Source organism: Barbatula barbatula (assembly GCF_947034865.1).
Source record: "Barbatula barbatula genome assembly, chromosome: 11".
Taxonomy (NCBI): domain Eukaryota; kingdom Metazoa; phylum Chordata; class Actinopteri; order Cypriniformes; family Nemacheilidae; genus Barbatula; species Barbatula barbatula.
In genome coordinates, this window is record NC_136774.1 from 7,473,920 (window position 1) to 7,500,775 (window position 26,856).

The following is a 26,856-nucleotide window of genomic DNA, read 5'->3' on the forward strand; positions in this document are numbered from 1 at the left end:
GGTTTGCGGCCCACAACAGGATGCTGGTGGAGTTCCTCTCACCCTACTCAACCCCGTTGAGGAATTTTTCTCAGCATGAAGATTAAAAGTATATGATGGCCAGCCGCATACACAGATGACCCTTCTGGCTGCCATGGATGTAACGTGTGATGACATCACAGCTGATGCCTGCAAAGGCTGGATTAGACACTCTGAAAGATGATTTTCACGCTGTATCGCAAGAGAAGATATTTGTTGTGATGTGGATGAGAATCTGTTGCCCAAAAGACAGGAACGTCAGGAGGTGTAGGAAGACTGCACTGTAATTCCACTGCACTGCATGTACAGTTTTCCCTAAGGAATTCCCTAAGGTCTTATGTTCAGATTTCTACATTTGTTTGTGCTATGCAGTGCTGTTTTTTTCCTGTCTGCATCACAATGACACTGTCTGTCAATAAATTATTGTAAAAACAGTAAAAGCGTTAACGTGAATCATGTGCCGTCTCTTGCAATCAAACAATCAAAACCAGAAATGCACTTACTGTTTGGCAAATGACAAGGCTGATTCGAGAAATGCTCCACTCATCACTCTCAGTTCACTCCGCTGCACACGTCTGATCACTTCTTTGTCACCCCCGACCTCACCGCTCCAGACAACGAAGATGTCTTACCACTGGTCACTTTCCGGCGCTACCTACGGTCCCTCCCTCCTGCTTTTCCTCTGCTGTCTTGTCTGCACTCCCCCCCTCTGAGGAACTCTCTCTTTTGAATACCAACAGTGCCACAGACACTCTGTGTTCCACGCTTACATCCTGCTTGGACAACATATGCCCTCATACATCTGGACCAGCCCGTGCATCCCTGTCTGCCCCCTGGTTATCGGATGTACCACGTGAGCATCGCACCAGCCTCCGGTCAGCTGAGAGAAAATGGCACAAGTCAAAAGACCATACTGACCTCTCTCTCTCTACCAGTCTCTTCTCTCTACTTTCTCCGTTGACGTCACCTCTGCAAAAACTGATTATAACCACTCGAAGATCAGCAACTCTCCTGACTCTCGCACACTCTTAAAAACCTTCTCTGCTCTCCTCTGTCCGCCTGCTCCCACAACTTCATCGGAGTTAACGGCTGATGATTTTACATCGTTCTTCGTAAAGAAAACTACCGCCATCAACAGCCAATTTTCTACGCCACCATCACCCGCCTTTTCTCCTATGTCTGAAGATGATGTTTCCAAGGTCATTGGTTCCAACCACCCTACCACCTGCCCACTGGATCCCATCCCCACCCATCTCCTCCATGCCATCTCTCCAGCAGTTGTGCCTGGTCTGACCCGCATCATAAACTCTTTGCTCACCACTGGGACATTTCCCACTGCTTTCAAAGAGGCCTGCATCACACCGCTACTGAAGAAACTCACTCTCAACCTTATACTGCTAGAACACTACAGGCCGGTGTAGTGTGTGAAAATGCATATCTTCCGTCAAAATGTAGATGACTGATTTTAACCTCTTATTATTTTCTGTCTTCTTAAAAAAGTATTTTTTTACTTACCTCACTATTCTTAGCTTTGTATACTGTGCTAGGCTTTAATGGACTGGATTTAATTAACTTATGCATTTTGTTGCCTATATTGTTATAATTGCTTCCAATGTTTCCTCGTCTGTAAGTCGCTTTAAATAAAAACGTCTGCTAAATGACTAAATGTAAATTTTATGAAATGTGTAATGTCATGTGTAATGTGTAATGTGTAGTGTGTGGCCTTGAAATTTTAGCATGTCTACGTAATCATGAATAAATGCTTCTTGAGACACACAGTGTTGCTTCTTTGCATGCATTAAATGAATTGTTTCTGGCTATATGCATTCATGCATTAGTTTGAGAGGGGTGGAAATGGGACACTTGGGTGAAACAAAACTGCCCCAAAAGTACCCCCCCCCCACTTTAAATACAGTTTTTTCTAAGTCAATTTGGTACATTTCTCTGATCCGATTTGAAATTCTCAAAACGTCTTGTTCAATCCTTACATCCTTGTGTCACTTGTGCACATCAAACAAGCATTTTCTCATTTCTTTGAACAAGTTGCAAATGCTTTGGTACATCCATGCAAATGATTATGACACAATTCTGTGCAGATTCCAACATTATCAATTGCTTACGTCATGTTGATCAAAATGCATTATAATGGGTCTCTGTTGAATAGTATAATCCCCCACGACATTTAAGCACTAGTTTTACAATATACAGTAACTATATTTCAAGTAAACAGTGGCATTTTATTTTACTCAATTTAGTGATTTGCATTACTATATTCTTTCCACATAGGACTGCAAGACAACTTCACCTGGTTGCAGACGGCCCCTTTTCACACCTAAACAGTCTTTTGACACTCTCTACAGGGATCTCATCCCTGAACAAGAGAGGGGGCAGATTGGAGATGACCTGCCAAAGTACGTGTTAGTTTGGGACAATGTCAGTTTCCATCGCTCCAACATCATCAGGCAATGGTTTGCGGCCCACAACAGGATGCTGGTGGAGTTCCTCTCACCCTACTCAACCACGTTGAGGAATTTTTCTCAGCATGAAGATTAAAAGTATATGATGGCCAGCCGCATACACAGATGACCCTTCTGGCTGCCATGGATGTAATGTGTGACTCTCGCACACCCTTAAAAACCTTCTCTGCTCTCCTCTGTCCGCCTGCTCCCACACCTTCATCGGAGTTAACGGCTGATGATTTTGCATCGTTCTTCGTAAAGAAAACTACCGCCATCAACAGCCAATTTTCTACGCCACCATCACCCGCCTTTTCTCCTATGTCTGAAGATGATGTTTCCAAGGTCATTGGTTCCAACCACCCTACCACTTGCCCACTGGATCCCATCCCCACCCATCTCCTCCATGCCATCTCTCCAGCAGTTGTGCCTGGTCTGACCTGCATCATCAACTCTTTGCTCACCACCGGGACATTTCCCACTGCTTTCAAAGAGGCCTGCATCACACCGCTACTGAAGAAATCACTCTCAACCTTACACTGCTAGAACACTACAGGCGGGTGTAGTGTGTGAAAATGCATATCTTCCGTCAAAATGTAGATGACTGATTTTAACCTCTTATTATTTTCTGTCTTCTTAAAAAATTATTTTTTTACTTACCTCACTATTCTTAGCTTTGTATACTGTGCTAGGCTTTAATGGACTGGATTTAATTAACTTATGCATTTTGTTGCCTATATTGTTATAATTGCTTCCAATGTTTCCTCGTCTGTAAGTCGCTTTGGATAAAAACGTCTGCTAAATGACTAAATGTAAATTTTATGAAATGTGTAATGTCATGTGTAATGTGTAATGTGTAGTGTGTGGCCTTGAAATTTTATCATGTCTAAGTAATCATGAATAAATGCTTCTTGAGACACACAGTGTTGCTTCTTTGCATGCATCAAATGAATTGTTTCTGGCTATATGCATCCATGCATTAGTTTGATAGGGGTGGAAATGGGACACTTGGGTGAAACAAAACTGCCCCAAAAGTACCCCCCCACTTTAAATACAGTTTTTTCTAAGTCAATTTGGTACATTTCTCTGATCCGATTTGAAATTCTCAAAACTTCTTGTTCAATCCTTACATCCTTGTGTCACGTGTGCACATCAAACAAGCATTTTCTCATTTCTTTGAACAAGTTGCAAATGCTTTGGTACATCCATGCAAATGATTATGACAAAATTCTGTGCAGATTCCTACATTATCAATTGCTTATGTCATGTTGATCAAAATGCATTATAATGGGTCTCTGTAGAATAGTATAATCCCCACGACATTTAAGCACTAGTTTTACAATATACAGTAAGTATACTTTAAGTAAACGGTGGCATTTTATTTTACTCAATTTAGTGTTTTGCATTGCTATATTCTTTCCACATAGGACTGCAAGACAACTTCACTGTGTTGCAGACGGCCCCTTTTCACACCTAAACAGTCTTTTGACACTCTCTACAGGGATCTCATCCCTGAACAAGAGAGGGGGCAGATTGGAGATGACCTGCCAAAGTACGTGTTAGTTTGGGACAATGTCAGTTTCCATCGCTCCAACATCATCAGGCAATGGATTGCGGCCCACAACAGGATGCTGGTGGAGTTCCTCTCACCCTACTCAACCACGTTGAGGAATTTTTCTCAGCATGAAGATTAAAAGTATATGATCGCCAGCCGCATACACAGATGACCCTTCTGGCTGCCATGGATGTAACGTGTGATGACATCACAGCTGATGCCTGCAGAGGCTGGATTAGACACTCTGAAAGATGATTTTCACGCTGTATCGCAAGAGAAGATATTTGTTGTGATGTGGATGAGAATCCGTTGCCCAAAAGACAGGAACTTCAGGAGGTGTAGGAAGACTGCACTGTAATTCCACTGCACTGCATGTACAGTTTTCCCTAAGTAGATTGTCTTATGTTCAGATTTCTACATTTGTTTGTGCTATGCAGTGCTGTCTTTTCCTGTCTGCATCACAATGACACTGTCTGTCAATAAATTATTGTACAAACAGTAAAAGCGTTAACGTGAATCATGTGCCGTCTCTTGCAATCAAACAATCAAAACCAGAAATGCACTTACTGTTTTGCAAATGACAAGGATGATTCGAGAAATGCTCCACTCATCACTCTCAGGTCACTTCGCTGCACACGTCTGATCACTTCTTTGTCACCCCCGACCTCACCGCTCCAGACAACGCAGATGTCTTACCGCTGGTCACTTTCCGGCGTTACCTACGGTCCCTCCCTCCTGCTTTTCCTCTGCTGTCTTGTCTGCACTCCCCCCCTCTGAGGAGCTCTCTCTTTTGAATACCAACAGTGCCACAGACACTCTGTGTTCCACACTTACATCCTGCTTGGACAACATATGCCCTCTTACATCTGGACCAGCCCGTGCATCCCTGTCTGCCCCCTGGTTATCGGATGAACCAAGTGAACATCGCACCAGCCTCCGGTCAGCTGAGAGAAAATGGCACAAGTCAAAAGACCATACTGACCTCTCTTTCTCTACCAGTCTCTTCTCTCTACTTTCTCCGTTGACGTCACCTCTGCAAAAACTGATTATAACCACTCGAAGATCAGCAACTCTCCTGACTCTCCCACACTCTTAAAAACCTTCTCTGCTCTCCTCCGTCCGCCTGCTCCCACACCTTCATCGGAGTTAACGGCTGATGATTTTGCATCGTTCTTCGTAAAGAAAACTACCGCCATCAACAGCCAATTTTCTACACCACCATCACCCGCCTTTTCTCCTATGTCTGAATATGATATTTCCAAGGTCATTGGTTCCAACCACCCTACCACCTGCCCACTGGATCCCATCCCCACCCATCTCCTCCATGCCATCTCTCCAGCAGTTGTGCCTGGTCTGACCCGCATCATCAACTCTTTGCTCACCACTGGGACATTTCCCACTGCTTTCAAAGAGGCCTGCATCACACCGCTACTGAAGAGACTCACTCTCAACCTTACACTGCTAGAACACTACAGGCCGGTGTAGTGTGTGAAAATGCATATCTTCCGTCAAAATGTAGATGACTGATTTTAACCTCTTATTATTTTCTGTCTTCTTAAAAAATTATTTTTTACTTACCTCACTATTCTTAGCTTTGTATACTGTGCTAGGCTTTAATGGACTGGATTTAATTAACTTATGCATTTTGTTGCCTATATTGTTAAAATTGCTTCCAATGTTTTCTCGTCTGTAAGTCGCTTTAAATAAAAACGTCTGCTAAATGACTAAATGTAAATTTTATGAAATGTGTAATGTCATGTGTAATGTGTAATGTGTAGTGTGTGGCCTTGAAATTTTAGCATGTCTACGTAATCATGAATAAATGCTTCTTGAGACACACAGTGTTGCTTCTTTGCATGCATTAAATGAATTGTTTCTGGCTATATGCATTCATGCATTAGTTTGAGAGGGGTGGAAATGGGACACTTGGGTGAAACAAAACTGCCCCAAAAGTACCCCCCCCCCACTTTAAATACAGTTTTTTCTAAGTCAATTTGGTACATTTCTCTGATCCGATTTGAAATTCTCAAAACGTCTTGTTCAATCCTTACATCCTTGTGTCACTTGTGCACATCAAACAAGCATTTTCTCATTTCTTTGAACAAGTTGCAAATGGTTTGGTACATCCATGCAAATGATTATGACACAATTCTGTGCAGATTCCAACATTATAAATTGCTTACGTCATGTTGATCAAAATGCATTATAATGGGTCTCTGTTGAATAGTATAATCCCCCACGACATTTAAGCACTAGTTTTACAATATACAGTAACTATATTTCAAGTAAACAGTGGCATTTTATTTTACTCAATTTAGTGATTTGCATTACTATATTCTTTCCACATAGGACTGCAAGACAACTTCACCTGGTTGCAGACGGCCCCTTTTCACACCTAAACAGTCTTTTGACACTCTCTACAGGGATCTCATCCCTGAACAAGAGAGGGGGCAGATTGGAGATGACCTGCCAAAGTACGTGTTAGTTTGGGACAATGTCAGTTTCCATCGCTCCAACATCATCAGGCAATGGTTTGCGGCCCACAACAGGATGCTGGTGGAGTTCCTCTCACCCTACTCAACCACGTTGAGGAATTTTTCTCAGCATGAAGATTAAAAGTATATGATGGCCAGCCGCATACACAGATGACCCTTCTGGCTGCCATGGATGTAATGTGTGACTCTCGCACACCCTTAAAAACCTTCTCTGCTCTCCTCTGTCCGCCTGCTCCCACACCTTCATCGGAGTTAACGGCTGATGATTTTGCATCGTTCTTCGTAAAGAAAACTACCGCCATCAACAGCCAATTTTCTACGCCACCATCACCCGCCTTTTCTCCTATGTCTGAAGATGATGTTTCCAAGGTCATTGGTTCCAACCACCCTACCACTTGCCCACTGGATCCCATCCCCACCCATCTCCTCCATGCCATCTCTCCAGCAGTTGTGCCTGGTCTGACCTGCATCATCAACTCTTTGCTCACCACCGGGACATTTCCCACTGCTTTCAAAGAGGCCTGCATCACACCGCTACTGAAGAAATCACTCTCAACCTTACACTGCTAGAACACTACAGGCGGGTGTAGTGTGTGAAAATGCATATCTTCCGTCAAAATGTAGATGACTGATTTTAACCTCTTATTATTTTCTGTCTTCTTAAAAAATTATTTTTTTACTTACCTCACTATTCTTAGCTTTGTATACTGTGCTAGGCTTTAATGGACTGGATTTAATTAACTTATGCATTTTGTTGCCTATATTGTTATAATTGCTTCCAATGTTTCCTCGTCTGTAAGTCGCTTTGGATAAAAACGTCTGCTAAATGACTAAATGTAAATTTTATGAAATGTGTAATGTCATGTGTAATGTGTAATGTGTAGTGTGTGGCCTTGAAATTTTATCATGTCTAAGTAATCATGAATAAATGCTTCTTGAGACACACAGTGTTGCTTCTTTGCATGCATCAAATGAATTGTTTCTGGCTATATGCATCCATGCATTAGTTTGATAGGGGTGGAAATGGGACACTTGGGTGAAACAAAACTGCCCCAAAAGTACCCCCCCACTTTAAATACAGTTTTTTCTAAGTCAATTTGGTACATTTCTCTGATCCGATTTGAAATTCTCAAAACTTCTTGTTCAATCCTTACATCCTTGTGTCACGTGTGCACATCAAACAAGCATTTTCTCATTTCTTTGAACAAGTTGCAAATGCTTTGGTACATCCATGCAAATGATTATGACAAAATTCTGTGCAGATTCCTACATTATCAATTGCTTATGTCATGTTGATCAAAATGCATTATAATGGGTCTCTGTAGAATAGTATAATCCCCACGACATTTAAGCACTAGTTTTACAATATACAGTAAGTATACTTTAAGTAAACGGTGGCATTTTATTTTACTCAATTTAGTGTTTTGCATTGCTATATTCTTTCCACATAGGACTGCAAGACAACTTCACTGTGTTGCAGACGGCCCCTTTTCACACCTAAACAGTCTTTTGACACTCTCTACAGGGATCTCATCCCTGAACAAGAGAGGGGGCAGATTGGAGATGACCTGCCAAAGTACGTGTTAGTTTGGGACAATGTCAGTTTCCATCGCTCCAACATCATCAGGCAATGGTTTGCGGCCCACAACAGGATGCTGGTGGAGTTCCTCTCACCCTACTCAACCACGTTGAGGAATGTTTCTCAGCATGAAGATTAAAAGTATATGATCGCCAGCCGCATACACAGATGACCCTTCTGGCTGCCATGGATGTAACGTGTGATGACATCACAGCTGATGCCTGCAGAGGCTGGATTAGACACTCTGAAAGATGATTTTCACGCTGTATCGCAAGAGAAGATATTTGTTGTGATGTGGATGAGAATCCGTTGCCCAAAAGACAGGAACTTCAGGAGGTGTAGGAAGACTGCACTGTAATTCCACTGCACTGCATGTACAGTTTTCCCTAAGTAGATTGTCTTATGTTCAGATTTCTACATTTGTTTGTGCTATGCAGTGCTGTCTTTTCCTGTCTGCATCACAATGACACTGTCTGTCAATAAATTATTGTACAAACAGTAAAAGCGTTAACGTGAATCATGTGCCGTCTCTTGCAATCAAACAATCAAAACCAGAAATGCACTTACTGTTTTGCAAATGACAAGGATGATTCGAGAAATGCTCCACTCATCACTCTCAGGTCACTTCGCTGCACACGTCTGATCACTTCTTTGTCACCCCCGACCTCACCGCTCCAGACAACGCAGATGTCTTACCGCTGGTCACTTTCCGGCGTTACCTACGGTCCCTCCCTCCTGCTTTTCCTCTGCTGTCTTGTCTGCACTCCCCCCCTCTGAGGAGCTCTCTCTTTTGAATACCAACAGTGCCACAGACACTCTGTGTTCCACACTTACATCCTGCTTGGACAACATATGCCCTCTTACATCTGGACCAGCCCGTGCATCCCTGTCTGCCCCCTGGTTATCGGATGAACCAAGTGAACATCGCACCAGCCTCCGGTCAGCTGAGAGAAAATGGCACAAGTCAAAAGACCATACTGACCTCTCTTTCTCTACCAGTCTCTTCTCTCTACTTTCTCCGTTGACGTCACCTCTGCAAAAACTGATTATAACCACTCGAAGATCAGCAACTCTCCTGACTCTCCCACACTCTTAAAAACCTTCTCTGCTCTCCTCCGTCCGCCTGCTCCCACACCTTCATCGGAGTTAACGGCTGATGATTTTGCATCGTTCTTCGTAAAGAAAACTACCGCCATCAACAGCCAATTTTCTACACCACCATCACCCGCCTTTTCTCCTATGTCTGAATATGATATTTCCAAGGTCATTGGTTCCAACCACCCTACCACCTGCCCACTGGATCCCATCCCCACCCATCTCCTCCATGCCATCTCTCCAGCAGTTGTGCCTGGTCTGACCCGCATCATCAACTCTTTGCTCACCACTGGGACATTTCCCACTGCTTTCAAAGAGGCCTGCATCACACCGCTACTGAAGAGACTCACTCTCAACCTTACACTGCTAGAACACTACAGGCCGGTGTAGTGTGTGAAAATGCATATCTTCCGTCAAAATGTAGATGACTGATTTTAACCTCTTATTATTTTCTGTCTTCTTAAAAAATTATTTTTTACTTACCTCACTATTCTTAGCTTTGTATACTGTGCTAGGCTTTAATGGACTGGATTTAATTAACTTATGCATTTTGTTGCCTATATTGTTAAAATTGCTTCCAATGTTTTCTCGTCTGTAAGTCGCTTTGGATAAAAACGTCTGCTAAATGACTAAATGTAAATTTTATGAAATGTGTAATGTCATGTGTAATGTGTTATGTGTAGTGTGTGGCCTTGAAATTTTAGCATGTCTACGTAATCATGAATAAATGCTTCTTGAGACACACAGTGTTGCTTCTTTGCATGCATCAAATGAATTGTTTCTGGCTATATGCATCCATGCATTAGTTTGAGAGGGGTGGAAATGGGACACTTGAGTGAAACAAAACTGCCCCAAAAGTACCCCCCCCACTTTAAATACAGTTTTTTCTAAGTCAATTTGGTACATTTCTCAGATCCGATTTGAAATTCTCAAAACTTCTTGTTCAATCCTTACATCCTTGTGTCACGTGTGCACATCAAACAAGCATTTTCTCATTTCTTTGAACAAGCTGCAAATGCTTTGGTACATCCATGCAAATGATTATGACAAAATTCTGTGCAGATTCCTACATTATCAATTGCTTATGTCATGTTGATCAAAATGCATTATAATGGGTCTCTGTGGAATAGTATAATCCCCACGACATTTAAGCACTAGTTTTACAATATACAGTAAGTATACTTTAAGTAAACGGTGGCATTTTATTATACTCAATTTAGTGTTTTGCATTGCTATATTCTTTCCACATAGGACTGCAAGACAACTTCACTGTGTTGCAGATGGCCCCTTTTCACACCTAAACAGTCTTTTGACACTCTCTACAGGGATCTCATCCCTGAACAAGAGAGGGGGCAGATTGGAGATGACCTGCCAAAGTACGTGTTAGTTTGGGACAATGTCAGTTTCCATCGCTCCAACATCATCAGGCAATGGTTTGCGGCCCACAACAGGATGCTGGTGGAGTTCCTCTCACCCTACTCAACCACGTTGAGTAATTTTTCTCAGCATGAAGATTAAAAGTATATGATCGCCAGCCGCATACACAGATGACCCTTCTGTCTGCCATGGATGTAACGTGTGATGACATCACAGCTGATGCCTGCAGAGGCTGGATTAGACAATCTGAAAGATGATTTTCACGCTGTTTCGCAGGAGAAGATATTTGTTGTGATGTGGATGAGAATCCGTTGCCCAAAAGACAGGAACGTCAGGAGGTGTAGGAAGACTGCACTGTAATTCCACTGCACTGCATGTACAGTTTTCCGTAAGGATATTGTCTTATGTTCAGATTTCTACATTTGTTTGTGCTATGCAGTGCTGTCTTTTCCTGTCTGCATCACAATGACACTGTCTGTCAATAAATTATTGTACAAACAGTAAAAGCGTTAACGTGAATCATGTGCCGTCTCTTGCAATCAAACAATCAAAACCAGAAATGCACTTACTGTTTTGCAAATGACAAGGATGATTCGAGAAATGCTCCACTCATCACTCTCAGGTCACTCCGCTGCACACGTCTGATCACTTCTTTGTCACCCCCGACCTCACCGCTCCAGACAACGCAGATGTCTTACCGCTGGTCACTTTCCGGCGCTACCTACGGTCCCTCCCTCCTGCTTTTCCTCTGCTGTCTTGTCTGCACTCCCCCCCTCTGAGGAGCTCTCTCTTTTGAATACCAACAGTGCCACAGACACTCTGTGTTCCACGCTTACATCCTGCTTGGACAACATATGCCCTCTTACATCTGGACCAGCCCGTGCATCCCTGTCTGCCCCCTGGTTATCGGATGTACCACGTGAGCATCGCACCAGCCTCCGGTCAGCTGAGAGAAAATGGCACAAGTCAAAAGACCATACTGACCTCTCTCTCTCTACTTTCTCCGTTGACGTCACCTCTGCAAAAACTGATTATAACCACTCGAAGATCAGCAACTCTCCTGACTCTCGCACACTCTTCAAAACCTTCTCTGCTCTCCTCTGTCCGCCTGCTCCCACACCTTCATCGGAGTTAACGGCTGATGATTTTGCATCGTTCTTCGTAAAGAAAACTACCGCCATCAACAGCCAATTTTCTACGCCACCATCACCAGCCTTTTCTCCTATGTCTGAAGATGATGTTTCCAAGGTCATTGGTTCCAACCACCCTACCACCTGCCCACTGGATCCCATCCCCACCCATCTCCTCCATGCCATCTCTCCAGCAGTTGTGCCTGGTCTGACCCGCATCATCAACTCTTTGCTCACCACTGGGACATTTCCCACTGCTTTCAAAGAGGCCTGCATCACACCGCTACTGAAGAAACTCACTCTCAACCTTACACTGCTAGAACACTACAGGCCGGTGTAGTGTGTGAAAATGCATATCTTCCGTCAAAATGTAGATGACTGATTTTAACCTCTTATTATTTTCTGTCTTCTTAAAAAATTATTTTTTTACTTACCTCACTATTCTTAGCTTTGTATACTGTACTAGGCTTTAATGGACTGGATTTAATTAACTTATGCATTTTGTTGCCTATATTGTTAAAATTGCTTCCAATGTTTCCTCGTCTGTAAGTCGCTTTGGATAAAAACGTCTGCTAAATGACTAAATGTAAATTTTATGAAATGTGTAATGTCATGTGTAATGTGTAATGTGTAGTGTGTGGCCTTGAAATTTTAGCATGTCTACGTAATCATGAATAAATGCTTCTTGAGACACACAGTGTTGCTTCTTTGCATGCATCAAATGAATTGTTTCTGGCTATATGCATCCATGCATTAGTTTGAGAGGGGTGGAAATGGGACACTTGAGTGAAACAAAACTGCCCCAAAAGTACCCCCCCCACTTTAAATACAGTTTTTTCTAAGTCAATTTGGTACATTTCTCAGATCCGATTTGAAATTCTCAAAACTTCTTGTTCAATCCTTACATCCTTGTGTCACGTGTGCACATCAAACAAGCATTTTCTCATTTCTTTGAACAAGCTGCAAATGCTTTGGTACATCCATGCAAATGATTATGACAAAATTCTGTGCAGATTCCTACATTATCAATTGCTTATGTCATGTTGATCAAAATGCATTATAATGGGTCTCTGTGGAATAGTATAATCCCCACGACATTTAAGCACTAGTTTTACAATATACAGTAAGTATACTTTAAGTAAACGGTGGCATTTTATTATACTCAATTTAGTGTTTTGCATTGCTATATTCTTTCCACATAGGACTGCAAGACAACTTCACTGTGTTGCAGATGGCCCCTTTTCACACCTAAACAGTCTTTTGACACTCTCTACAGGGATCTCATCCCTGAACAAGAGAGGGGGCAGATTGGAGATGACCTGCCAAAGTACGTGTTAGTTTGGGACAATGTCAGTTTCCATCGCTCCAACATCATCAGGCAATGGTTTGCGGCCCACAACAGGATGCTGGTGGAGTTCCTCTCACCCTACTCAACCACGTTGAGTAATTTTTCTCAGCATGAAGATTAAAAGTATATGATCGCCAGCCGCATACACAGATGACCCTTCTGTCTGCCATGGATGTAACGTGTGATGACATCACAGCTGATGCCTGCAGAGGCTGGATTAGACAATCTGAAAGATGATTTTCACGCTGTTTCGCAGGAGAAGATATTTGTTGTGATGTGGATGAGAATCCGTTGCCCAAAAGACAGGAACGTCAGGAGGTGTAGGAAGACTGCACTGTAATTCCACTGCACTGCATGTACAGTTTTCCGTAAGGATATTGTCTTATGTTCAGATTTCTACATTTGTTTGTGCTATGCAGTGCTGTCTTTTCCTGTCTGCATCACAATGACACTGTCTGTCAATAAATTATTGTACAAACAGTAAAAGCGTTAACGTGAATCATGTGCCGTCTCTTGCAATCAAACAATCAAAACCAGAAATGCACTTACTGTTTTGCAAATGACAAGGATGATTCGAGAAATGCTCCACTCATCACTCTCAGGTCACTCCGCTGCACACGTCTGATCACTTCTTTGTCACCCCCGACCTCACCGCTCCAGACAACGCAGATGTCTTACCGCTGGTCACTTTCCGGCGCTACCTACGGTCCCTCCCTCCTGCTTTTCCTCTGCTGTCTTGTCTGCACTCCCCCCCTCTGAGGAGCTCTCTCTTTTGAATACCAACAGTGCCACAGACACTCTGTGTTCCACGCTTACATCCTGCTTGGACAACATATGCCCTCTTACATCTGGACCAGCCCGTGCATCCCTGTCTGCCCCCTGGTTATCGGATGTACCACGTGAGCATCGCACCAGCCTCCGGTCAGCTGAGAGAAAATGGCACAAGTCAAAAGACCATACTGACCTCTCTCTCTCTACTTTCTCCGTTGACGTCACCTCTGCAAAAACTGATTATAACCACTCGAAGATCAGCAACTCTCCTGACTCTCGCACACTCTTAAAAACCTTCTCTGCTCTCCTCTGTCCGCCTGCTCCCACACCTTCATCGGAGTTAACGGCTGATGATTTTGCATCGTTCTTCGTAAAGAAAACTACCGCCATCAACAGCCAATTTTCTACGCCACCATCACCAGCCTTTTCTCCTATGTCTGAAGATGATGTTTCCAAGGTCATTGGTTCCAACCACCCTACCACCTGCCCACTGGATCCCATCCCCACCCATCTCCTCCATGCCATCTCTCCAGCAGTTGTGCCTGGTCTGACCCGCATCATCAACTCTTTGCTCACCACTGGGACATTTCCCACTGCTTTCAAAGAGGCCTGCATCACACCGCTACTGAAGAAACTCACTCTCAACCTTACACTGCTAGAACACTACAGGCCGGTGTAGTGTGTGAAAATGCATATCTTCCGTCAAAATGTAGATGACTGATTTTAACCTCTTATTATTTTCTGTCTTCTTAAAAAATTATTTTTTTACTTACCTCACTATTCTTAGCTTTGTATACTGTGCTAGGCTTTAATGGACTGGATTTAATTAACTTATGCATTTTGTTGCCTATATTGTTATAATTGCTTCCAATGTTTCCTCGTCTGTAAGTCGCTTTGGATAAAAACGTCTGCTAAATGACTAAATGTAAATTTTATGAAATGTGTAATGTCATGTGTAATGTGTAATGTGTAGTGTGTGGCCTTGAAATTTTAGCATGTCTACGTAATCATGAATAAATGCTTCTTGAGACACACAGTGTTGCTTCTTTGCATGCATCAAAGAGGGGTGGAAATGGGACACTTGGGTGAAACAAAACTGCCCCAAAAGTACCCCCCCCACTTTAAATACAGTTTTTTCTAAGTCAATTTGGTACATTTCTCTGATCCGATTTGAAATTCTCAAAACTTCTTGTTCAATCCTTACATCCTTGTGTCACGTGTGCACATCAAACAAGCATTTTCTCATTTCTTTGAACAAGTTGCAAATGCTTTGGTACATCCATGCAAATGATTATGATAAAATTCTGTGCAGATTCCTACATTATCAATTGCTTATGTCATGTTGATCAAAATGCATTATAATGGGTCTCTGTAGAATAGTATAATCCCCACGACATTTAAGCACTAGTTTTACAATATACAGTAAGTATACTTTAAGTAAACAGTGGCATTTTATTTTACTCAATTTAGTGTTTTGCATTGCTATATTCTTTCCACATAGGACTGCAAGACAACTTCACTGTGTTGCAGACGGCCCCTTTTCACACCTAAACAGTCTTTTGACACTCTCTACAGGGATCTCGTCCCTGAACAAGAGAGGGGGCAGATTGGAGATGACCTGCCAAAGTAGATTAGATGATTAGATTCAACTTTATTGTCATTACACATATACAAGTACAGTGTAACGAAATGTAGTTTAGGTCTAACCAGAAGTGCAGTTAGCAAGTGCAGGATATACAGTTAGAATAAATACAGAATACAATATTGAGAATATAATACAGTGGGCATGGATAATAAAAATATTTAGCAGTAGGTGTGTTCTATGAAAATATGACAGAAGGTATATACTATGAACAATATATACAGATGACTATGTACTATGAACATTAATGTACAGGTGGATATGAACAGATAATAATTTAGACTAAAATAGTGCAAGTGACTTAGGTATGCATAGATTATTGACATTGGTTATTAAAGTTATTGCAGTGCAATAGGTGAGTTAATGCAGTTGAAGTTAATGCAGTTATTAAAGTTACGGTGCAGTATATGAGTTAATGCAGTTAATAAGGTTACAGAGCAGTAGATTAGTTAATGCAGTTATTGAAGTTATAGTGCAATTGATGAGTAGATGCAGTTAATAGAGTTACCGTACAGTTGGTTAGTTAATGCAGTTATTGAAGTTACAGTGCAATTGATGAGTAGATGCAGTTAATAAGGTTACAGTGCAGTTGATTAGTTAATGCAGTTATTGAAGTTATAGTGCAATTGATGAGTAATGCAGTTATTGAAGTTACAGTGCAGTAGATGACTAGATGCAGTTAATAGAATTACAGTGCAGTATATAGGTTAGTGCAGTTATGGAAGTGGTCCATTAGTGCAAATGAGCATTCAGTTTAATATTCCTGGTGTGCAAGTGAGCAGTATAGAGTGCAAATGATGCTGTGTGTGTGTAAACAGTCCGGTAGAGCAGATAACATGAAGTACTGGTGTGTATAGTTCAGTCATGCATGCAGCCCTGTAGTGCAATGTAAACAATGTTGTAGCAGCATTGGAGTTAAGGGTATGAGAGGTACTGGAATCAGTGAGGGGCAGAGTTCAATAATGAAACAGCTCTGGGAAAAAAGCTGTTTCTTAGTCTGCTGGTTCTTGTCCCGAGGCACCGGAAGCGCCTACCAGAAGGCAGGAGAGTAAACAGTCTATGAGCGGGGTGAGAGGAGTCCTTGAGAATGCTGCGAGCTCGACGCAGACAGCGTTTCTTCTGGATGTCCTCAATGGGAGAAAGTGTAGTCCCTGTGATGCGCTGGGCTGTTTTCACCACCCGCTGCAGTGCCTTGCGCTCAGCAACAGAACAGTTCCCGTACCAGACTGTGACACAGTTGGTCAGGATGCTCTCTATCGTGCAGCGATAGAAGTTCACCAGGATAGTTGAAGACAGTTGGTTCTTCTTCAGTGTCCTCAGAAAGAAGAGACGCTGGTGAGCCTTCTTGACCAGGCATGAGGTGTTGGTGGTCCAGGACAGGTCCTCCGAAATGTGAGTCCCCGGGAACTTAAAACTGGAAACACGTTCAACAGCCATTCCATTAATGTGGATGGGGTCGTGTGTGTCTCCTTTCGCCTTCCTGAAGTCCACGATGATCTCCTTTGTCTTGGAGGTGTTAAGGAGCAGGTTGTTGTCTGAGCACCATATGGCCAGGTGCCGGACCTCCTCCCTGTATGCAGTCTCATCGTTGTTGCTGATGAGACTAATCACTGTTGTATCGTCTGCAAACTTGATGAAGGAGTTAGATCCGTTCACAGGCCTGCAGTCGAGTGTGAAAAGGGAGTAGAGAAAGGGGCTCAGTACGCAGCCCTGTGGTACACCAGTGTTGAGGGTGGTGGTGGTGCAGCAGATGGGGCCTAACCTAACAAGCTGGGGCCTGTTCGTCAGGAAGTCCATAATCCAATTGCAGGTAGGGTTGTTGATGCCTAGGTTTCCAAGTTTGACGATTAGCTTGGAAGGGATGACGGTATTGAAAGCAGAACTGAAGTCTACGAACAGCATACGGGCATAAGTGTCCTTATTGTCCAGATGTGTGAGCAAGGAGTGCAGCGCCATGGACACTGCATCATCTGTGCTCCTAGTGTTTCAATAGTCAAATTGGTATGGGTCCAGTGTGGGTGGTAGAGAGTCCTTTAGGTGTGCCAGGACCAGCCGCTCAAAGCACTTCATAACAATTGGTGTGAGTGCTACCGGGCGGTAGTCGTTCAGGCACGTCGGGTTTGAATTTTTGGGGATGGGCACAATGGAGGTGGATTTAAAACATGCTGGAACCACTGCTTGGGCGAGGGACAGGTTGAAGATGTCCGTGAAGACCCCAGCGAGCTGCCCTGAACATGCCCGGAGTACGCGACCAGGGATGCCATCTGGGCCAGCAGCCTTGCGCGCGTTGATCCGACTTAGTGCATTGTGAACATCAGTGGAGTTAAGTTTGATGATTGGGTGGTCAGCAGAGGGTGTGAGCTTGGTAGCTGTTTCCTTGTTGTCTCTCTCAAAGCGAGCATAAAAGTCATTAAGCTCGTTCAGGAAGACGGCATCTGTGGCTATGGGGGTGGAGTGTTTGGGTTTGTAATCACTGATGGCCTGGATGCCCTGCCACATGCGTCGAGGGTCAGAATTGGAAAAATGCTCCTCTAGCTTCAACTTGTAGCAGTGCTTGGCCTTTTTGATGCCCCTCTTCAGATTTGCCCTCGAAGTACTATAGGCCTGTGCATCTTCCGATCGGAAGGCAGTGTTACGTGCTTTCAACAGGAGGCGCACTTCCTTGTTCATCCATGGCTTCTGATTAGGGTACGTGGTGATCTGCTTCTGGGTTGTGACACTATCAATGGTGGAATTTATGTAGTCCAATACAGAAGAGGTGTAGCTGTTGATGTCCGTGTGAGAGCCACTGGTGGCCTGAGAAGCAAACAGACTCCAGTCTGTGTGTTGAAACCTTTCCTGGAGTGTAAAGTCTGCCCCCGCAGGCCACACCTTGATGGTCTTCACTGATGGCTTCACACGATTAATGAGGTTAATGTACTTGGGGGTGAGGAACAAAGAAAGGTGATCAGATTGACCCAGGTGGGGGAGGGGGGTCGCGGTGTAAGCTTTAGCCATGTTTGTGTAGACATGGTCCAAAGTTTTGTTTCCTCTTGTGTGGCAGGAAACATGCTGATGAAATTTAGGGAGCACTGTCTTTAAGGTTGAGTGATTAAAATCTCCCGCAACAATAAATGCAGCCTCCGGGTGAGCAGTCTGTTGTTTACTGATGGCTGCATGAAGTTCTTTCATAGCTAGCTTGGCATCAGCATCCGGTGGAATGTAAGCTGCCGTTATAATGGTGGAAGTGAATTCCCGTGGCAGATAAAACGGTCTACATTTAACCATGAGAAACTCAAGGTTAGCCGAGCAGTGTCTCCCGACAATAACAGAGTTCGTGCACCAAGTTTTGTTGATGTAGATGCACAATCCACCTCCTCTTGTCTTACCGGATTCCTCTGCCGTTCTATCCGCCCGGTGTGTGTTGTAGCCCACTAACTCAATAGCGTTGTCCGGTATACCGCTGTGTAGCCATGTTTCCGTGAAGATTATGACATTGCAGTTCAAAAGTCTTTTGCTGTTGATGATGCTGAGTCTAATCTCGTCCATTTTGTTCACTAATGATCGAACATTAGCAAGGAAAATGCTGGGTAAAGAGAGCCGGTGTGGTGTTAGCTTTAGCCTAGCTCTTAGCCCTCCGCGCTTCCCCCGCCTTTGTTTACAATCTCGACGCCGCCGACGAGCACTTCCGCCCGGCCGTGTGAGGTGCGTAGCATCGGATGTTCTGACGATCTCAGGGACGAGTTGAATGTTGCTGATGCAACTTCCGGACATACGTAAACTGATATCCAAAAGCTCCTGCCGGGTGTACGATGTAAATGCACAACTGTTCTGGACGAACAGACCCGAGATGAGCAAGAAATACACTATATAAAAGCTAAAACTGGAGAGACGCTGAGCCTCGCGATGTACACGCGCCGCCATCTTGGTCTAAGTACGTGTTAGTTTGGGACAATGTCAGTTTCCATCGCTCCAACATCATCAGGCAATGGTTTGCGGCCCACAACAGGATGCTGGTGGAGTTCCTCTCACCCTACTCAACCCCGTTGAGGAATTTTTCTCAGCATGAAGATTAAAAGTATATGATGGCCAGCCGCATACACAGATGACCCTTCTGGCTGCCATGGATGTAACGTGTGATGACATCACAGCTGATGCCTGCAGAGGCTGGATTAGACACTCTGAAAGATGATTTTCACGCTGTATCGCAAGAGAAGATATTTGTTGTGATGTGGATGAGAATCCGTTGCCCAAAAGACAGGAACGTCAGGAGGTGTAGGAAGACTGCACTGTAATTCCACTGCACTGCATGTACAGTTTTCCCTAAGGAGATTGTCTTATGTTCAGATTTCTACATTTGTTTGTGCTATGCAGTGCTGTCTTTTCCTGTCTGCATCACAATGACACTGTCTGTCAATAAATTATTGTACAAACAGTAAAAGCGTTAACGTGAATCATGTGCCGTCTCTTGCAATCAAACAATCAAAACCAGAAATGCACTTACTGTTTTGCAAATGACAAGGATGATTCGAGAAATGCTCCACTCATCACTCTCAGGTCACTCCGCTGCACACGTCTGATCACTTCTTTGTCACCCCCGACCTCACCGCTCCAGACAACGCAGATGTCTTACCGCTGGTCACTTTCCGGCGCTACCTACGGTCCCTCCCTCCTGCTTTTCCTCTGCTGTCTTGTCTGCACTCCCCCCTCTGAGGAGCTCTCTCTTTTGAATACCAACAGTGCCACAGACACTCTGTGTTCCACGCTTACATCCTGCTTGGACAACATATGCCCTCTTACATCTGGACCAGCCCGTGCATCCCTGTCTGCCCCCTGGTTATCGGATGTACCACGTGAGCATCGCACCAGCCTCCGGTCAGCTGAGAGAAAATGGCACAAGTCAAAAGACCATACTGACCTCTCTCTCTCTACTTTCTCCGTTGACGTCACCTCTGCAAAAACTGATTATAACCACTCGAAGATCAGCAACTCTCCTGACTCTCGCACACTCTTAAAAACCTTCTCTGCTCTCCTCTGTCCGCCTGCTCCCACACCTTCATCGGAGTTAACGGCTGATGATTTTGCATCGTTCTTCGTAAAGAAAACTACCGCCATCAACAGCCAATTTTCTACGCCACCATCACCCGCCTTTTCTCCTATGTCTGAAGATGATGTTTCCAAGGTCATTGGTTCCAACCACCCTACCACCTGCCCACTGGATCCCATCCCCACCCATCTCCTCCATGCCATCTCTCCAGCAGTTGTGCTTGGTCTGACCCGCATCATCAACTCTTTGCTCACCACTGGGACATTTCCCACTGCTTTCAAAGAGGCCTGCATCACACCGCTACTGAAGAAACTCACTCTCAACCTTACACTGCTAGAACACTACAGGCCGGTGTAGTGTGTGAAAATGCATATCTTCCGTCAAAATGTAGATGACTGATTTTAACCTCTTATTATTTTCTGTCTTCTTAAAAAATTATTTGTTTACTTACCTCACTATTCTTAGCTTTGTATACTGTGCTAGGCTTTAATGGACTGGATTTAATTAACTTATGCATTTTGTTGCCTATATTGTTATAATTGCTTCCAATGTTTCCTCGTCTGTAAGTCGCTTTGGATAAAAACGTCTGCTAAATGACTAAATGTAAATTTTATGAAATGTGTAATGTCATGTGTAATGTGTAATGTGTAGTGTGTGGCCTTGAAATTTTAGCATGTCTACGTAATCATGAATAAATGCTTCTTGAGACACACAGTGTTGCTTCTTTGCATGCATCAAATGAATTGTTTCTGGCTATATGCATCCATGCATTAGTTTGAGAGGGGTGGAAATGGGACACTTGGGTGAAACAAAACTGCCCCAAAAGTACCCCCCCCACTTTAAATACAGTTTTTTCTAAGTCAATTTGGTACATTTCTCAGATCCGATTTGAAATTCTCAAAACTTCTTGTTCAATCCTTACATCCTTGTGTCACGTGTGCACATCAAACAAGCATTTTCTCATTTCTTTGAACAAGTTGCAAATGCTTTGGTACATCCATGCAAATGATTATGACAAAATTCTGTGCAGATTCCTACATTATCAATTGCTGATGTCATGTTGATCAAAATGCATTATAATGGATCTCTGTAGAATAGTATAATCCCCACGACATTTAAGCACTAGTTTTACAATATACAGTAAGTATTCTTTAAGTAAACAGTGGCATTTTATTTTACTCAATTTAGTGTTTTGCATTGCTATATTCTTTCCACATAGGACTGCAAGACAACTTCACTGTGTTGCAGACGGCCCCTTTTCACACCTAAACAGTCTTTTGACACTCTCTACAGGGATCTCATCCCTCAACAAGAGAGGGGGCAGATTGGAGATGACCTGCCAAAGTACGTGTTAGTTTGGGACAATGTCAGTTTCCATCGCTCCAACATCATCAGGCAATGGTTTGCGGCCCACAACAGGATGCTGGTGGAGTTCCTCTCACCCTACTCAACCACATTGAGGAATTTTTCTCAGCATGAAGATTAAAAGTATATGATGGCCAGCCGCATACACAGATGACCCTTCTGGCTGCCATGGATGTAACGTGTGATGACATCACAGCTGATGCCTGCAGAGGCTGGATTAGACACTCTGAAAGATGATTTTCACGCTGTATCGCAAGAGAAGATATTTGTTGTGATGTGGATGAGAATCCGTTGCCCAAAAGACAGGAACGTCAGGAGGTGTAGGAAGACTGCACTGTAATTCCACTGCACTGCTTGTACAGTTTTCCCTAAGGAGATTGTCTTATGTTCAGATTTCTACATTTGTTTGTGCTATGCAGTGCTGTCTTTTCCTGTCTGCATCACAATTACACTGTCTGTCAATAAATTATTGTACAAACAGTAAAAGCGTTAACGTGAATCATGTGCCGTCTCTTGCAATCAAACAATCAAAACCAGAAATGCACTTATTGTTTTGCAAATGACAAGGATGATTCGAGAAATGCTCCACTCATCACTCTCAGGTCACTCCGCTGCACACGTCTGATCACTTCTTTGTCACCCCCGACCTCACCGCTCCAGCCAACGCAGATGTCTTACCGCTTGTCACTTTCAGGCGCTACCTACGGTCCCTCCCTCCTGCTTTTCCTCTGCTGTCTTGTCTGCACTCCCCCCCTCTGAGGAGCTCTCTCTTTTGAATACCAACAGTGCCACAGACACTCTGTGTTCCACGCTTACATCCTGCTTGGACAACATATGCCCTCTTACATCTGGTTATCGGATGCCCCCTGGTTATCGGATGTACCACGTGAGCATCGCACCAGCCTCTGGTCAGCTGAGAGAAAATGGCACAAGTCAAAAGACCATACTGACCTCTCTCTCTCTACTTTCTCCGTTGACGTCACCTCTGCAAAAACTGATTATAACCACTCGAAGATCAGCAACTCTCCTGACTCTCGCACACTCTTAAAAACCTTCTCTGCTCTCCTCTGTCCGCCTGCTCCCACACCTTCATCGGAGTTAACGGCTGATGATTTTGCATCGTTCTTCGTAAAGAAAACTACCGCCATCAACAGCCAATTTTCTACGCCACCATCACCCGCCTTTTCTCCTATGTCTGAAGATGATGTTTCCAAGGTCATTGGTTCCAACACCCCTACCACCTGCCCACTGGATCCCATCCCCACCCATCTCCTCCATGCCATCTCTCCAGCAGTTGTGCCTGGTCTGACCCGCATCATCAACTCTTTGCTCACCACTGGGACATTTCCCACTGCTTTCAAGCATCACACCGCTACTGAAGAAACTCACTCTCAACCTTACACTGCTAGAACAATACAGGCCGGTGTAGGAAACCCGTTGAGGAATTTTGCTCAGCATGAAGATTAAAAGTATATGATGGCCAGCCGCATACACAGATGGCCCTTCTGGCTGCCATGGATGTAACGTGTGATGACATCTCAGCTGATGCCTGCAGAGGCTGGATTAGACACTCTTAAAGATGATTTTCACGCTGTATCGCAAGAGAAGATATTTGTTGTGATGTGGATGAGAATCCGTTGCCCAAAAGACAGGAACGTCAGGAGGTGTAGGAAGACTGCACTGTAATTCCACTGCACTGCATGTACAGTTTTCCCTAAGGAGATTGTCTTATGTTCAGATTTCTACATTTGTTTGTGCTATGCAGTGCTGTCTTTTCCTGTCTGCATCACAATGACACTGTCTGTCAATAAATTATTGTACAAACAGTAAAAGCGTTAACGTGAATCATGTGCCGTCTCTTGCAATCAAACAATCAAAACCATTAATGCACTTACTGTTTTGCAAATGACAAGGATGATTCGAGAAATGCTCCACTCATCACTCTCAGGTCACTCCGCTGCACACGTCTGATCACTTCTTTGTCACCCCCGACCTCACCGCTCCAGACAACGCAGATATCTTACCGCTGGTCACTTTCCGGAGCTACCTACGGTCCCTCCCTCCTGCTTTTCCTCTGCTGTCTTGTCTGCACTCCCCCCCTCTGAGGAGCTCTCACTTTTGAATACCAACAGTGCCACAGACACTCTGTGTTCCACGCTTACATCCTGCTTGGACAACATATAACCTCTTGCATCTGGACCAGCCCGTGCATCCCTGTCTGCCCCCTGGTTATCGGATGTACCACGTGAGCATCGCACCAGCCTCCGGTCAGCTGAGAGAAAATGGCACAAGTCAAAAGACCATACTGACCTCTCTCTCTCTACTTTCTCCGTTGACATCACCTCTGCAAAAACTGATTATAACCACTCGAAGATCAGCAACTCTCCTGACTCTCGCACACTCTTAAAAACCTTCTCTGCTCTCCTCTGTCCGCCTGCTCCCACACCTTCATCGGAGTTAACGGCTGATGATTTTGCATCGTTCTTCGTAAAGACAACTACCGCCATCAACAGCCAATTTTCTACGCCACCATCACCCGCCTTTTCTCCTATGTCTGAAGATGATGTTTCCAAGGTCATTGGTTCCAACCACCCAACCACCTGCCCACTGGATCTCATCCCCACCCATCTCCTCCATGCCATCTCTCCAGCAGTTGTGCCTGGTCTTACCCGCATCATCAACTCTTTGCTCACCACTGGGACATTTCCCACTGCTTTCAAGCATCACACCGCTACTGAAGAAACTCACTCTCAACCTTACACTGCTAGAACAATACAGGCCGGTTTAGGAACCCCGTTGAGGAATTTTTCTCAGCATGAAGATTAAAAGTATATGATCGCCAGCCGCATACACAGATGACCCTTCTGGCTGCCATGGATGTAACGTGTGATGACATCACAGCTGATGCCTGCAGAGGCTGGATTAGACACTCTGAAAGATGATTTTCACGCTGTTTCGCAAGAGAAGATATTTGTTGTGATGTGGATGAGAATCCGTTGCCCAAAAGACAGGAACGTCAGGAGGTGTAGGAAGACTGCACTGTAATTCCACTGCACTGCATGTACAGTTTTCCCTAAGGAGATTGTCTTATGTTCAGATTTCTACATTTGTTTGTGCTATGCAGTGCTGTCTTTTCCTGTCTGCATCACAATGACACTGTCTGTCAATAAATTATTGTACAAACAGTAAAAGCGTTAACGTGAATCATGTGCCGTCTCTTGCAATCAAACAATCAAAACCAGAAATGCACTTACTGTTTTGCAAATGACAAGGATGATTCGAGAAATGCTCCACTCATCACTCTCAGGTCACTCCGCTGCACACGTCTGATCACTTCTTTGTCACCCCCGACCTCACCGCTCCAGACAACGCAGATATCTTACCGCTGGTCACTTTCCGGAGCTACCTACGGTCCCTCCCTCCTGCTTTTCCTCTGCTGTCTTGTCTGCACTTCCCCCCTCTGAGGAGCTCTCACTTTTGAATACCAACAGTGCCACAGACACTCTGTGTTCCACGCTTACATCCTGCTTGGACAACATATAACCTCTTGCATCTGGACCAGCCCGTGCATCCCTGTCTGCCCCCTGGTTATCGGATGTACCACGTGAGCATCGCACCAGCCTCCGGTCAGCTGAGAGAAAATGGCACAAGTCAAAAGACCATACTGACCTCTCTCTCTCTACCAGTATCTTCTCTCTACTTTCTCCGTTGACGTCACCTCTGCAAAAACTGATTATAATCACTCGAAGATCAGCAACTCTCCTGACTCTCGCACACTCTTAAAAACCTTCTCTGCTCTCCTCTGTCCGCCTGCTCCCACACCTTCATCGGAGTTAACGGCTGATGATTTTGCATCGTTCTTCGTAAAGAAAACTACCGCCATCAACAGCCAATTTTCTACGCCACCATCACCCACCTTTTCTCCTATGTCTGAAGATGATGTTTCCAAGGTCATTGGTTCCAACCACCCTACCACCTGCCCACTGGATCCCATCCCCACCCATCTCCTTCATGCCATCTCTCCAGCAGTTGTGCCTGGTCTGACCCGCATCATCAACTCTTTGCTCACCCCTGGGACATTTCCCACTGCTTTCAAAGAGGCCTGCATCACACCGCTACTGAAGAAACTCACTCTCAACCTTACACTGCTAGAACACTACAGGCCGGTGTAGCGTGTGAAAATGCATATCTTCCGTCAAAGTGTAGATGACTGATTTTAACCTCTTATTATTTTCTGTCTTCTTAAAACATTATTTTTTTACTTACCTCACTATTCTTAGCTTTGTATACTGTGCTAGGCTTTAATGGACTGGATTTAATTAACTTATGCATTTTGTTGCATATATTGTTATAAATGCTTCCAATGTTTCCTCGTCTGTAAGTCGCTTTGGATAAAAACGTCTGCTAAATGACTAAATGTAAATTTTATGAAATGTGTAATGTCATGTGTAATGTGTAATGTGTAGTGTGTGGCCTTGAAATTTTAGCATGTCTACGTAATCATGAATAAATGCTTCTTGAGACACACAGTGTTGCTTCTTTGCATGCATCAAATGAATTGTTTCTGGCTATATGCATCCATGCATTAGTTTGAGAGGGGTGGAAATGGGACACTTGGGTGAAACAAAACTGCCCCAAAAGTACCCCCCCCACTTTAAATACAGTTTTTTCTAAGTCAATTTGGTACATTTCTCAGATCCGATTTGAAATTCTCAAAACTTCTTGTTCAATCCTTACATCCTTGTGTCACGTGTGCACATCAAACATGCATTTTATCATTTCTTTGAACAAGTTGCAAATGCTTTGGTACATCCATGCAAATGATTATGACAAAATTCTGTGCAGATTCCTACATTATCAATTGCTTATGTCATGTTGATCAAAATGCATTATAATGGGTCTCTGTAGAATAGTATAATCCCCACGACATTTAAGCACTAGTTTTACAATATACAGTAAGTATACTTAAGTAAACAGTGGCATTTTATTTTACTCAATT